Here is a 15,636-nt window from a genome sequence, read left to right as displayed (position 1 = left end):
TTCCTTCCTTCCTTCCTTCCTTCCTTCCTTCCTTCCTTCCTTCCTTCCTTCCTTCCTTCCTTCCTTCCTTCTTTTTAAGATATTGGTCCTGGGGCTTGAACTCAGGGCCTGGGTGCTATCTGTGAGCTTTTGTGCTCAAGGGCCATCAGTGCTATACAACTTGAACCACAGCACCACTTCTGGTTTTCTGGTGGTTAACTGAACACTCTCAGAGACCTTTTGCCCAGGATGGCTTTGAACCATGATCCTAAGATCTCAGCCTCCTGAGTAGCCAGGATTACAGGTGTGAGCCACTGGTACCTGGCTTCTTCCTCAATTTTTATTTTTTTAAAAAAATTAAAAGCAGGTAAGAGAAGATCACTCGCCCTTTAGTTAGCTAGGAGACAGTATTGACCTCTCTGGGCAGTCAGTAGTTAACTGTGTACATAATGAAGCTGATATACAGAAAGAACTAACTATATGCGGCAGTTGCCGCAGTGTTCAAGTCCATGAATCCAGCTGTTTACAGCTTTTGCATATGACTCTGTCCCATCTTGTTTGATTATAGTAAATGTGATTTGTCTTAAGCTGCTTATAATTGGTTTAGTATCACTTGTTGCAAGTAATACAAAATCTGTGAAATAGTCTGGATTTGTATTAGAAAGGTATTTTCATGATCAAATTTTTGGTAAGGGATGTTTAGAGCTCATTGTTTAACCTCCACAAAGATTTTTCCTGGCTCTTATTTTTTTACTTATGTTTGATATTGATATTTTTCTTTTTTTAATAAGTTTTTTAGTGAAAATACTGCACAGAGGGGTTATAGTTACAGGAGCAAGGTAATAAGTACATTTCTTATCAAGCGTTGTTGCCTCCTCCTTTGTTTTTTTTTTTCTTTTTTTTTCCCAGGGCTGAGGACTGAACCCAGGGCCTTGCGGTGTCAGGTGGGCACCCTTCCGCTGGGCTAAACCCCCAGCCCCTCCTCCTTTGTTTTTCCCCTACCATCCCTTCCCTTTCACTTCCACAACTACACTCCCCACACCCCCACCCCACACCTAAATTGTAAAGTTCATCATTCAACAGTGTCTTGTACATCTCATTGTTATAATGGGTCAACCTGTATCCCTAAACATTTTGTCTTTTGCTATTATTATTTTTCTAAACCACTTCTAAACCCAGGACTAACTTCAGTGCCTAGAAATAATTAGTAGATTTTTTAAAAGACATTATCTATGGAACTGGATTGAAATAGAAGATTTTGTAGATTTTTTTTCCTCTTTTGCTAGTTTTGGGACTTGAACTCAATACCTTGAGCTCTTCCTAGGCTTGTCTGCTCAAAACTGTTACCACTTGAGTGGATTTTTGCTAGTTAATTGGAGATGGCACCTCTAAGACCTTCTTGCCAGAGTTTGGCTTAGAACTATGATCTCTGCCTCCTGAATAACTAGGATTATAAGAACACGCCAGATAAGTCTAGTCATTCTGTAGATTTTTACCTATCTCAGTTCTTCAGCTCCAATATGCCCAGTTTATGCTTTTCAGTGGGTTGCTACTACTTATTTTACATCCTCTTCATAGGATTTGACTTTGGACATCCCTAACTTCTTTGTGTGCAAGATTACTCTGTTCCTTCCTAGAACATTCAGTGGCTCATCTGGCTTTCTCAACTTTATCAAATGAAATAAAAATCACTTGGTCATGATTTGTTCTTCATTCTTCTACAATAGCAAGGTAATCCATAGGCTTAGCATTACCTATGCTTGGACATCAGCTCTGTCTCTAGAGATGAAATAGGTAATATGTAGCTCATAAGATTTGGATTTAGCTTCAAGCTCTATTCTTGGTGCAGGTTTCTTAGGTCAAACTAATAACAGAAACTGCCTGCTTTTCTCCTTTCACAGAATCCCTGAATTCAGTTGAAAATCCCATCTTGAACTTTCTTTGAAGTACAGGAAGTGATATTTTCATGTAGGAATTGGGAAAAGAAAGTCAAAACAAGTAGATGCTTTCAAGTTAGAACAGAGAATAGCCAGTTTTCTAATAGAAACAAAAACAGGTATCCTGATGACTACAAAAAATGTTGCACTGTCCTTTGCCTACCCATTCAGTCCCATAAAAAATCCCTTAGCAATAAATAAAAGTGATCTCACACAACTCAATAATAAAGAGAAGGGAGTCAATATTCATTTAATACCTACTCTGTGTCTGACATTGTGCCAAACACTTTACATGTGTTTCCCATTTAATTAATTCCATCACAGTAACTCAGAAGAATGTGAATTATTCAATTTGCAAAGTCAGGTCAAGTAAACCATCAAGTTAAAACATTACCTTTTAAAGAAAAAGCAGAACTATGATATGACTATAGATACGTTCTGAGGAAACTGAGTGAGCCACACCTTCAGTGGTATTTACACTCCAGGCACATCTATAATAATCATTTTCTAAATATGGTCTTACTTTTTAGTGTTCAAGAGATCTATGCATAGAAACCTCTACTTTTGAATATTCTTATCTGTTCTTCAAGGCCCACCTAAATTATTTCTTTTCAAAGGCTTTCGGTAACTAGAATTAATCTAACTTTTTCATTTTGCACAGTTCCCTATTTCTATTTTTAATTTTGATACTCATGATTAAGTTCCTTGAAGTTCATTTTTAGTTTGATTTTTCCCCCTTTCAGCACTATACTGAGGTGAGAGATAAAAGAGGTTATGTAGGTACTAATTAAAGTGTGCATCAATTATATTACCATTCATTTAAACTGACCATATATTATTATACAACTATAAAGTGGAATATTATACAACCTTGAAAATGTTTTTTCTGTAAACAATAACATGGATGATTCTTATACAAAAGCAATTCTAAGAAAATAAACATGATTATATAAAATTTAAGCATGAAACCTTAAACAATATGTTGTTTAAGGGTATATATTTGATGATAAGTCTATAAAGTAAAGCAACTGACTGTTAAATGTATTTCCGGATTACAGCTATCACTACTACGAAGGGAGAAAAATATGCTGGGATCTAAGTATTGAATATGGATCCCCAAAGTGTTGATTATGTTACATTTCTTAAGCTTTATGGTTGATGCACAGAATTCTCAATGTTGGCACTCAAAATATCATTTTCCTCTTTATTCTAATATGAGGAAGAAGACACAAAAGAAAATTTTAAAAAATGGCATCCAAGGGACCTTGATTTGAATTATGGTTTTACAAATGTAGTAATTTTAATTATTAGATTTTTTCAGAGAAATGATATCAGAATATGAACATAAACCAACCATCAAAGAATAAAGGTTCAAATGTGCTTCCTAAGTGGCAAATGGTAGAAAAGGAATAATTTTAGAAATATTTTCAACAGAGAATGAAATAAAACTATGGCTGACTCAATTAGATATATGGATTAATTTTAATTCCTTGCTCCCTAAATATAATATTAACTGAAATTTTAATTCACAAGTATTGTTATTTGAAACATGCATAAAACACATTCATACATTTATACCCATAAATATGTGTTTTGTCTTTACAATACTAATATTACCTTGCACATATTGTTCTAATTTGTTCTCAATTCTATGTCATGAATATTTCCCCATGTTAGGAAATATAGATCTAATTTGTTCTTGTTAATATTTGTGATTCTTTCTGTCAAGTATATTCTTGAATGTCTGACAGCTGGGTCACAGTGTATGTGTTTTATTAGATTCTCAAAAATGATGCTACAAAAGATTGTTCCACTGGAGATGTGGCTCAGGTAATTGTGCACCTGCTGAGCAAGTATAAGACTCAGACTTCAAGTCCTTGTACAACTAAAACATTGTTCAATTTTGAATTTATGTCAACAGTGTATACAAATGCCACTTCCTCATATCCTTACTAATAGCAAAGGTTATCAATGATCTTTTTTTCCATTTTGGAAAATTTAAAGGTAAATATGTTATTTAATTTTGTTTATATTTTATTTATATGCCTATATATTTATATTCTTTTTCATGTGTCATCTTTTATGTTTTAAGTGTACTGGGTAGTTGGATCATTTTTGCATGAAATATGTTCCACATAGCATATTGTATATACTATTATCTCCCAATCTCTTATCTTTCTCTCACTATTATTTATAGATTTTCAATTTATATATTGCCAAATCTGTCATTTTATCGTTGTGAGCTTCATGCTCCATTTAAGAATGCCTTCCACACAATAGGATATTTGACTGAAATCCACTCCCCTTATTAATGTTGAATAATTCTGAGTACAGGCTTTGTCCATTTCATCAAAAAACTTGATAGTCTTTTCACAAACATTGAGAGGACTTTCTTTCTTATTCTCATTGATAGATGTACAAGATGTTTTAGAAATTACCAAAAAGTCTTCATTATACCAGGACAACATTATGAATATTTCCCCAGAGAGGATTGATGAATAATTCCTGTCTACCTCCTGGATTCTTGCGGTATGGCAACTGACATTCTTTTTTGTTTTTATTGTGAAAATACCATATAGAGGGGTTACAATTACATGGGCAAGATAATGAGTACATTTCTTATCAAGCATTGCTGCCTCCTCCTTTGTTTCTCCTTCCCCTCCCTCCCCCGCCCTTCACCCTCCCCCCCCACCAAAGTTGTAAAGTTCGTTTTTCGACATAATGACTTGTACATCTCATTGTTGCAGTGGATCCACCTGTATCCCTATTTTAATGATTTGGTTTTTTTCCCTTCCCCTCCACAAATTATACCAACATCAAATACAGTTATACCGTGTATAACAGGAGTTATACCGTGGGGAAGGGACATACAAAGCAACAAAGAAATCATCTTATAAATATGATAGAAACAATTGTATGAAAGAAAAAAAATGAATACTTATCTTAGGTTGATTCCTCTAACTTCAACTTATCTGACCTTTTCTGCTTGTCTCAGACATATACTAGTTATTGCAAATAAGGGAAACCATGGGATCTATGTTTCTTTGGGCCTGGCTTACTTCACTTTATAATTTTTTCCATCTGGGTTGGTACCTGAGAATGGCTCCAGGCTGGGCTCTGTGAGTGTCTCAGAAGCTGACATTCATTTTAAAGTATCATTCTAAAAGTTTCTATTAAATACACTGAGAAATGCCAAAACACATACAGGATTGTCCCCCTTTCTTTAACAATTGATATTGATATTTTGTGCATTACACCACACTTGCTAATTTTATATAATAATTTCTCTAGTCAAGGCTTTGCTTCTAACTCATTATTTCAATATCCACAAATATTCTGTGTTATAATATGTCATTATTTAACTAATGCCCTGTTACTAGACTTCCAGGATCTTTTCTTTGGCATGATAACTGTACTGTGTTATAGTCATCATTATTCTCACTTCTCTTTCTAACCCCTTGAGATATTCAGGGTCCCATAATTCATTGCTTCTCATATCCATTATTATGTTTGATTGAGAATGTTTAATTCATTTAGTTGTGGGCTTGTACTATCCAATATGTTAGCCACCCACTACATGTGACTATTGAATGCATAAAATATGGTTAGTCTAACTGAGATGTGGTCTCAACTGACATGTGCTTCAAAAACAAAGTGCATATCATGTATAGATAACATGAAAAGAGAATATAAAAATCTCATTTGTAATATACAGATCAATTGCTCATTGAAATATCTTATATGTTTAAATGAAATATCTTAATTTCACTTATCCCCCCCTTTTTTTTACTATTTAAAATTTAGCTACTAGAAAACTCAAAAATTACATGTATGGTATCAGCCCCCTTTATCTGTAGAAGCAATATTTTTAGAGCTCCAATTGATAACTCATACCTCAGATAGTTCCATGTCTTAAACATACATTGTGTGTGCAATTAAAGTATAATCCATAAATTAATCATAGAAAATGATAAATAATAACTAATGATAAAGTAGGAAACTTACGATAACACACTATTTTAAAAAGTATTTTCCTTTTCAATTGAAAGAAGTACTTTACAGCTTTTCTTTGGTGCACTGAAATTGCCAGAATTATTCTACTTGAAAATTACTTGTTTTCCTTATGACGAAGTACATTATCAATTTTGTAAATGTGTCAGGGACACAAGCTTTTAATGTGCATATATAGTAGTAATACTATATATCTGTTAAAATATTAGGTAAAGCAATATTATTCAAGTTCTTTGTACTATTACACTTTACTTCTTACTACTAAAATTCTGACAGAACTGTATTCCACAACTGACATGGTAGTTTGAATCCTTATGTATTACTTTTAATAGCACACATACTAAATATTTGTTTAATGAATAAAGCATGCTAGGTTTTATTTAAATGTTTTTTTCTTTTGAAAGTCATGTTATTTAGTACAGTTTCCTTACTCAAATTTCTATTTATTGAAAATTTCCTGAAATATCCTTTCCCATGCATTTTTTGAAGTGTTTCACTACTTTGTTTAATATTTATCTCTTGTATGTATACTCAGCTAAAGTTTGTAATGTTAAATCTTTTTGTCTTAAAATGAAAGATGTCAACCCATTAACTTTACTGTGACCAATACAATGTCTTAATTATAACTATTTTTGTTTACCATGTTTTAGCAAGAAGAATACCTCTGAAATGTATGTGTCTTACTCTATACAACACGTACAGCTGTAAGGTTACAGGGCAAAGAAAAATCAAGGCTGAAGCCTTGCTGGTGTTATGGTGGTTAATCAACTGACCTTAACATAGGAGATAACTGGACTGGATTACCTGAGTGTACCCAATGTAATCACAAGGGCCTTAGAATTAGATGAGGCAAGAGAGAAAAGTTAGAAGTATATGTTGTCAGAAGCAAAGTTTAAAGAGAAATAAAATTACTAGATTTGAAGATACCAAAAGAGGTCATGATCCAAAGAATATAGGCAGACAATATAAGCTGGAAAACTCAAAAATACAGCCTTCAGTAAGGATCAGAATCTTTTTATAATTTTAGGTTGGTGAGAATCCTTTCGAACTTTTCACTTCACAGAATTGTATCATATCACTTTTATGTTGTTTTAAGTTATTATGTTTAAGGTAATTTCTTGTAATAACATAAAATGAATATAAGAATTTAAATTATAAATAGCTTTGTATTTCCCAAGTTCCTAAGGGCAGTGAATGGATAAAGAGAAAAACCAATTTGAAAATTAAGTAAAATAAGGAAATTAATATTGTCTTCTTATTCATTATTTTTTTGTTCATTGAGTTGCTCTTTTCTCTTTAATCTGCTTTTCCTCCATAATTTTCAGGTTCATTGGTATGTTTATTTCACTACATATTTTAATCTACATTAACAAACTCTATCATACATGCCTTGTTTCTCAAGAATTCATATTAATTGAGCACTAGCTTTTAAATCTGTATGCAATACAGATTATGAGGAACGGTTACAAGGACAGCAGGAAATAGAATTTCTTTAGCCTTATTTCACTTATACATCCTTCATTTTATTGTTCTTTGTTTCATCCTCAATCATCTGTTCCCAATCAAGCCTATACTGTCCAAGACCACTGATTCAATCCATATATAGCCTCCTTGGCCAATATTTCATATTTAGGTCAAATTTTCTTTCTTCTTTCAATAGAGTTACCTATCTACTTTGTATCCCATTCCTTCAAGTATAATGATATGTTGTTATGCAAATGAATGGACAATTATTTACTTCTAATGAAGTCAATAATATTTATATGTGGCAAAGGCTGAAGTGTTTGCAAGTGATTTTTTTTCCAGTAAGAGAGAACAATTTAACCCAAAGGAATAAAACTTCACAGCTGAGAAAAGCAGACAATTTAGCATATAATAGAGGAAATAATTTGTGAATGGGGCAGGGAAGAAGACTACATGCCACATTTCACTTCATAGCAATATATGTGAGGTTTTACTATACCTGTGTGAAATCACACAAGCAACAAAGGAATAGGAACCACGATACATGTTATATATTCTGGTCATAGAAGCCGAATACCTTAAGGCAGCTCAAGGGCAACCACATGAACAAATAATTGGGCCTGTGAGTTGACAAAACAATTTGTACTCACAGCATTTAACAACCATAATTCATTCTGACTATAGTCATTGTTTATTGTTATAAAATAAACGCTATAAGAATATAAATATAGAAAGAATGCTACATAAAGCATCTTGTATCACAGAATACTAATAAAAACATTCTATTATAGAAATACATTTTAATAATGTGCTAAGAATAATTATACTTCGAATGATTTTCATAAGAAAGATACTTTCTTATACATCTTTCAGCATTATAACTTAGATTAATAATTTCTTCTATTTTTAAAGGCTAGGGTGAATTGTAAACAACTAAAATACAGACTTCTAAACTGGCTTCCATCCTTCCATATAGAAAGAATTTAATTTTTATGAGTTAGTTGTTAATTATACCGTTTAAATTTTATGCATTATTTAAATTTTAACCTGTTTAGTATGTTTTACTTTCTTTGTATAAAGAACCAAAAATTTAGACAGGAGAGGAAAATGGTGGAGGAGAGGCTGGGGGCTAAGCAAACTCTCTCATAAAAACCAGTATTAGTATTCTAGTGGAAAATCTAGAGGCTAGAGAGTCACACCAAGTGTGTAATCATAGTACAAAGAGTTTGGCCAGAGAGGAAAAACTCAGGCACTTTAGTTAAGGACACAGATTCGAGCAACCCTGGTTCACAGAAGCATCCAGAGGTGGCAGCTGCTGCCACTGGCTGCCATATTCACAGAGAGACCCTGGGACAAAGGCACCAGAGGTGGTGTGCAAATGGATTCTACTTACTGCCAGCAAGGAGCGGAAATCTTCATTCGGCTAACCACAGGCAGTCACAGACTGTGGATGTGGATGGCCCACGAAACCAAAGGAAAGCTATGAGTATGTCCAAGACATCCTCATTCCTTCTCATGGAGCAGTGGTGGGAAGGCAGCCCCTCCCCCACCACCGGAGAAAAACTCCATCTTTGATACTGACAAAGACCCAGCTAGAGCAGCTAGCCTAACTCAGGCCTGGGAAAAAGACAACAGGAGCCATTCAACAGGTCAAAGGATCTGACCCATAGCAGGGCTCAGCTCCAACCCTGGAGAGAATTACCTCTCCCTAGTAGAGGGAGCTCTGAATGGGTGGGCTACCTACCCAGCTGCTGCACAGAAAGCAACTCCAGCCCTAGAGCAATCTTGTTACACTTAAATCCAGCTCCAGGCTGAGCTGATTGTGTCTCTCAGGAGCTAGCCCATTAAGGTAAAGCTACTGATTGCTGACAGGCTACAGCCCTATCTACAACCTAATACCCTTCACAGCAACACCAAACTAGAGGAAACAGCCATTTGTGATACTCAAAGTAGATAGCCGTCCCACTGAATTAGCCTGGGAGGAAGGAAATAAACTCCTCAGTTAGGCAGAGCTTCCTTCAGCTTGCTCAAACAAACTGATTTAAGAAACCAACCAAGCCACAGAACAACCACACACCACAAGCAAACCAGAGACTCCACCACCAAGAGACTAGTTACAGACACAGGGAAGACACAAGATCCACACTTGCCTCTCCCCCACAAAAAAATGAACAACTTTTTTCTGCTTAATTTTTTTAACTGTTGTCTACTTTTTTCATTTTTATTTTAGGTTTGTTTTATGTTTTTGTTTTTGATGCTGTTCTTTTTGTTTCTTTTTTTGTTCTTTTTAAAAAATGTTCTCTTTATATTCTTTTCCCTTTTAGTCATTTTTAGTCATTTTGAGCTTTTTTTTGCTTATGTAATTGCTGTTCTGTTTATCCCCAGATATATACTTGTCTTCTATTATCAGACCTTATCATTCATTGTGTGCATACTTAATTCAGATACTAAATACTCAATTCACAAACTCCTGGCCTTAACTCCATTAATTGTAGAATTATTTCTTTATATTTATATAATTTTTAAGTGTTTCATTTTAATTTTTTTTATTTTTCCTTTTTCTTTATCTCTCTTCTCCTATCCTTCTATCCCTGCCCTTTCTCTGAATTTCTCTCTCACTTTCCCTCCCTATGTTCCTCCAATCTTATTTTCTCCTCACAATTCTCCCTAAACCTAGTAATTTCTGGTCTGCTAAACCCTTCCTTGATTTTTCTTAGTCTATTGATCCCTAGCTGTTTGTTGTTGAACTAGATGGTATCTGTTGAATTAGATTATAACTGTACCCATTTTTACTGGATCAAACAATCTGTGAACTACAGGGCTCTGGTTGATGCTTGCCTTAAAATAGTGTTCTAGCTCAGAATTGGTTTAGCTATCATACCCAAATGGGCAGAAGGAACAGAAACACAAGAAAAATAGCAAGTTCAGGTGTTTTAACTGCTGCTCATGACCATCAGGCAACAGAGCAGTCAATGAATAACCCAGAGAAGAGTTCCCAAAATGCTCTACAAACAATACTGGTAAACATGCTGAATGAAAAGTTTGAAAGCCTGCAAAGGTCTCACTGTGAGCGTGATAGGGAAATGCGTGAGCTGGATAGGGAAATGTGTGAACTTGATGAGGCTAACCAAAGAGTAATACAGGAATATCACAAGCATGATGCAGCTAACCAAAGATTAATACAGTAATATGGTGAGCATGATGAGGCTAACCAAAGATTAATACAGAAATTTCGTGAGTGGGATGAGAATAGACAAAGATTAATGGAGGCATTCATGAATCCACAAACAGACATCTGAAGGAAACTAGGGAGGCCACAAAGGGAATGATGAATAAAGCCCAACAGAAGGAAAGTGAGCAAATGAAACAATAACCAATCAACTAAGGTTGAGAATGAACACTGAAAACCAAATTAAGGAAGTAAAGAAGTCCACACAAGATCTAAAACAAAGCCCAACAAAGAATTTGAAGCCAACAAATATGACCAATTAGAAGGAATAGAAATAAAAAACAAAGTAGAAAGTCTTTTAAGAGTAGGTTAGACCATGCAGAATACCGAATCTCTGGGATTGAAGACAGCGTACACATTATAGAGAAAGGACAACTATTCAAGACAAATCCAAGAAATGTGATAGATCTATTCAACATCTAGAAGACACTATCAGAAGGCTTAATTTGCGGATAATGGGTATAGAGGAGAACTTGAGACAGAAGTTAATGGTCTAGGAAATTTATTTAACAGGATCCGAGCAGAGAACTTCCTAAACATGCAAAAAGTATTCAGGTAGAAGAAGCCTTTAGAACCCCAAATAGACTAGACCAGAACAAGACATCCCACCATCACATTGTAATCACCACAGGATCAATTCAGACCAAGGAAAGGATCCTTAAAGCTGTGGGAAACCAATCAGAATAAGTTCAGTTTTCTCAGCAGAGAAAATTAAAGCAAGAAGAACCTGGAATTATGTATGCCACACCCTAAAGACAAACAACTATCAACCAAGAATACTGCACCAAAGAAAACTATCCATAATAAAAGGTCAAATAAAAACCTTCCACAGCAAAGAAAAATGGAAACAATATGTCTTCACCAAAATATCCCTTCAAAAGATACTTAAAAATGTCCTACATATAGAAAACCAACAAGAGCACAATAAAGGCCAAAAAACAGCCCCCAAACAGAGAATCCAAGAAGCATAGGAAAACCCAGTTGGCATAGCCCACAAGAAGGTGGATAGCATGGCAGGAACTACCAAACTCCTCTCAGTCTTAATTCTCACTATTAATGGACTAAACTTTCCAATTAAATGACATAGTTTGTCTAGTTGGATCAAAAAGCAAGATTCTTCTTTTTTTTTTCTTTCTTTTTTTTTTTTGGTCCGGTCGTGGGGCCTGAACCCTGGGCCTGGGCGCTGTCCCTCAGCTCTTCAGCTCAAGGATAGCGCTCTACCACTTGAGCCACAGGGCCACTTCCGGCTTTTTTCTTATGTGGTGCTGAGGAATCGAACCCAGGGCCTCAGGCATGCAAGGCAAGCACTCTACCACTGAGCCACCTTCCCAGCCCCAAAAAGCAAGATTCTTCTATATGCTGCCTTCAAGAGACACACCTTGCCCACAAAAACAAACATATTCTGAAAGTGAAAGGCTGGAATAAAATCTACAAAGCATGTGCCCCCCATAAACAGGCGAGTGTTGCAATCCTAATATCAGATAAAATAGACTTTAAATTAAAATTAGTGAAAAGAGATAAAGAAGGTCATGACATACTAATTAATGGATCTATCCTTCAGGATGATATTGCAATTCTAAATATCTATTCATCAAATAACAGAGCACCCAAATTTATCCAAGAAACACTACTTTCCCTAAATTCACACATAGATCCAAACACATAATTGTTGGGGATTTTAACACACCACATCCGTGCTGGATAAGTCAACCTAGCAAAAACTGAACAGAGAAACTTCAGACCTAAACAACTGCATAGATCATCAAGATTTAACAGATATCTCCCAAATATTTCACACAGCATCATCAGAATATTCGTTCTTCTTAGCAGCACACAGAACATTCTCCAAAATAGATCACATTTTAGGTCACAAAGCAAATTTGTCCAAATTCAGAAATGTTGAAATTATGTCCTGCTTTCTCTCAGATCACTAGGAAATAAAATTAGGATTCAACACCAAAAGCCACCAAAGAAAATCCTGTAACACTTGGAGACTGAACAAAACACTGTTGAACCACCAGTGGGTCATAGAAGAGATTAGAAAGGAAATTCAAATGTTTATGATAATTAACAAAAATAAAGACACAGATAACCAGCTCCTCTGGGACTCAACAAAGGCAGTACTCAGAGGCAAGTTTATAGCTCTGAGTTCCTATATCAATAAATTGGAGAGATCCGAACCCAACAGTTTATCAAGGCACCTGAAGTTCCTTGAAAAAGAGCAACAAGCTAAACCCCAATCCAGTAGATGGAAAGAAATAATTAAAATTAAATCAGAATTAAATGAATTAGAGTCTAAAAAAATAGAATGAATCAACAAAACAAAGACTTAATGCTTTGAAAAAATTAACAAAATTGACAGATCCTTAGCAAATGTTATTAGAAAATGAAGAGAACACACCCATATAAACAAACTCAGAGATGAGAATGGTAACATCACTAAAGAAACAACTATGATTTAGAACATTATAAGGGAATACTTCTCAAAACTTTATGCTAATAAGTTTGAGTCTGGAAGAAATGGACAAATTTCTAGCAAATATTGGCATGCCCAAACTAAACCAATATGAGTTAAACCAACTTAACAGACCCATATCAAGCATTGAAATAGAAACAGCAAGAAGAGACCTCCCACCCAAGAAAAGCCCAGGACTAGATGGATTTACACCTGAATTCTATAAGGCCTTCAAAACAGAACTCACACCAATACTCCTCCAACTCTTCCATGAAATTGAAAGAGAAAGTCCAATACCGAACTCATTCTATGAAACCATTATAACCCTCATCCCAAAACCAGGCAGGGACTCATCAAAGAAAGAGAACTATAGACCCAGTTCTTTGATGAACATCAATGCAAAGCTTCTCAACAAAGTTTTGGCCAGTCAACTTCAACAACTCATCAAAAAAAATCATGCATCACAATCAAACAGGATTGATTTCAGGGATGCAAACCTGGTTCAATATACGTGAATCAATTAATATAACTCAGCACATCAACAAGAGCAAAGATAAGAACCACATGATTATCTCAATAGATGCAAAAACCATTTGACAAGATCCAACACCCCTTTATGATGAAAGCTCTGGACAAACTAGGAATTCATGGAACATTCCTCAACATAATATATATGACAAACCTACAGCCAGCATCATACTTAACGGTGAAATGCTAAAGCCATCTCATCTAAAGTCTGGAATGAGACAAGGATGTACACTCTCCACTTCTCTTCAATTTAGTGTATTAGAATGCCTAGCAAGAGAAATAAGACAACGTGCAAACATTAAGCGGATCCAAATAGGGAAAGATGAAGTAAAACTCTCCCTCTTTTCAGATGACATAAGCTTCTGTTTACAGAACCCCATGGGGCTGGGAAGGTGGGGTGGTATTGTGGTGGCCTTGCATGCATGAGGCCCTGGGTTCGATTCCTTAGTACCACATAAGCAGAAAAAGCCAGAAGTGGCATTGTGGCTCAAGTGGTAGAGCGCACTAGCCCTGAGCTGAAGAGCTGAGGGACAGTGTTCAAGCCCAGAGTTCAGGCCCCAAACCGACAAGAAAAGAAAGAAAGAAAGAAAGAAAGAAAGAAAGAAAGAAAGAAAGAAAGAAAGAAAGAAAGAAAGAAAGAAAGAAAGAAAATACATACCCCATGGACTCCAATCCCAAGTTACACAAGCTGATTCAAAACTTTAGCAAAGTAGCAGGATACAACATTAACCCTAAAAAATCAATGGCTTTCCTGGATGCCAATAATATAAAGAGCACAGCTGAAATCAGGAAAGCAACTCCTTTTGTAATAGCCTCACAAAAAATAAAATACCTAGGAGTTAACTAAAGAAGTGAAGGACCCTTACAATGAAAACTTTAAAATCCTGGAAAAGGAAATTAAAACATAACTAAGAAAGTAGAAAACACTCCCATGCTCCTGGATTGGGAGGATTAACATCATGAAAATGGCAATACTTCCAAAGGCTAGCTACAAATTCAATGCAATACCTACCAATATTCCAACACCATTCTTCAAGGAAATAGAAGAAACAGTCCAAAAATTCATATGGAACAATAAAATACCCCAAATAGCAAAAGCAACCCTTAGCAGAAAGAATAGTGCTGGAGGAATATCAATACCAATTTTCAAACTTTTACTACAAAGCCATAGTAATCAAAATAGTTTGGTACTGACACAAGAACAGACCTGAGGACAAATTGAATAGAACTAAAGACCCAGAAATGAACCCATATACCTATAGATACCTAATCTTTGATAAGGGATCTAATAAAAGTGAATAGAGGAAAGACAGTCTCTTCAGTAAATGGTGCTGGCAAAATTGGTTAAACACCTGTAGAAAACTAAATCTAGATCCCCATATATCTTCCTGTACCAGAATCAACTCCACATTGATCAAATCCCTCGAAGTCAAAGCATACACCCTAAAAACATTATAGGAAGGAATAGAAGAAACTCTATGGCTCCTTGGCACAGGCCAAAATTTTCTCAATATAGACCCAGAAACACAATAAATTAAAGAAAGGTTGGACAAATGGGATTGCATGAAACTGCAGAGCTTCTGCATGGCAAAGGAAATAGCAAGCAAGATCAACAGAAAGCCCATGGATTGGAAGAGGATCTTCACTAGCCATACAATGGACAATGGTTTCATATCTGAAATATATTTAGAACTCAAAGAATTAAATCCTCCAACACCAAATCATCAAAGAAACAACTGCCCAATTAATAAGTGAGCTGAAGACTTAAAGAGAGACCTCTCTAAGGGGAAATAAGACTGGACAATAGACACATGAAGAAATGCTCAACTTCTGTGGCCATAAAAGAAATACAAATCACTAAAAAGACTACACATAGAGCTCCCTTATGACTCAACAATCCACATTTGGGCATTTTCCCAAAGGATAACAAACAAGAATATACTAAAGCTACCAGCACAACTATGTTTATTGCAGCATTATTTACCATAGCTAAGGTATGGAGCCAAACCCAATGCCCCTCAGTAGATGAATGG

General features: G+C 35.4%; 1 protein-coding gene across 2 annotated transcripts in view; it reads right to left on the bottom strand.

Annotated features, from left to right (window-relative positions):
* The window catches only part of Tenm1 (teneurin transmembrane protein 1), a 621,649-nt gene that overhangs the window by 536,062 nt on the left and 69,951 nt on the right, over positions 1 to 15,636 (bottom strand). The gene's annotated exons all lie outside the window — the stretch shown is intronic.

Source organism: Dipodomys ordii, unplaced genomic scaffold (assembly GCF_000151885.1).
Source record: "Dipodomys ordii isolate 6190 unplaced genomic scaffold, Dord_2.0 Scaffold38, whole genome shotgun sequence".
NCBI classification, from domain to species: domain Eukaryota; kingdom Metazoa; phylum Chordata; class Mammalia; order Rodentia; family Heteromyidae; genus Dipodomys; species Dipodomys ordii.
The sequence above is the reverse complement of the archived record's forward strand: the minus strand, read 5'-3'. Positions and strand labels throughout refer to the sequence as shown.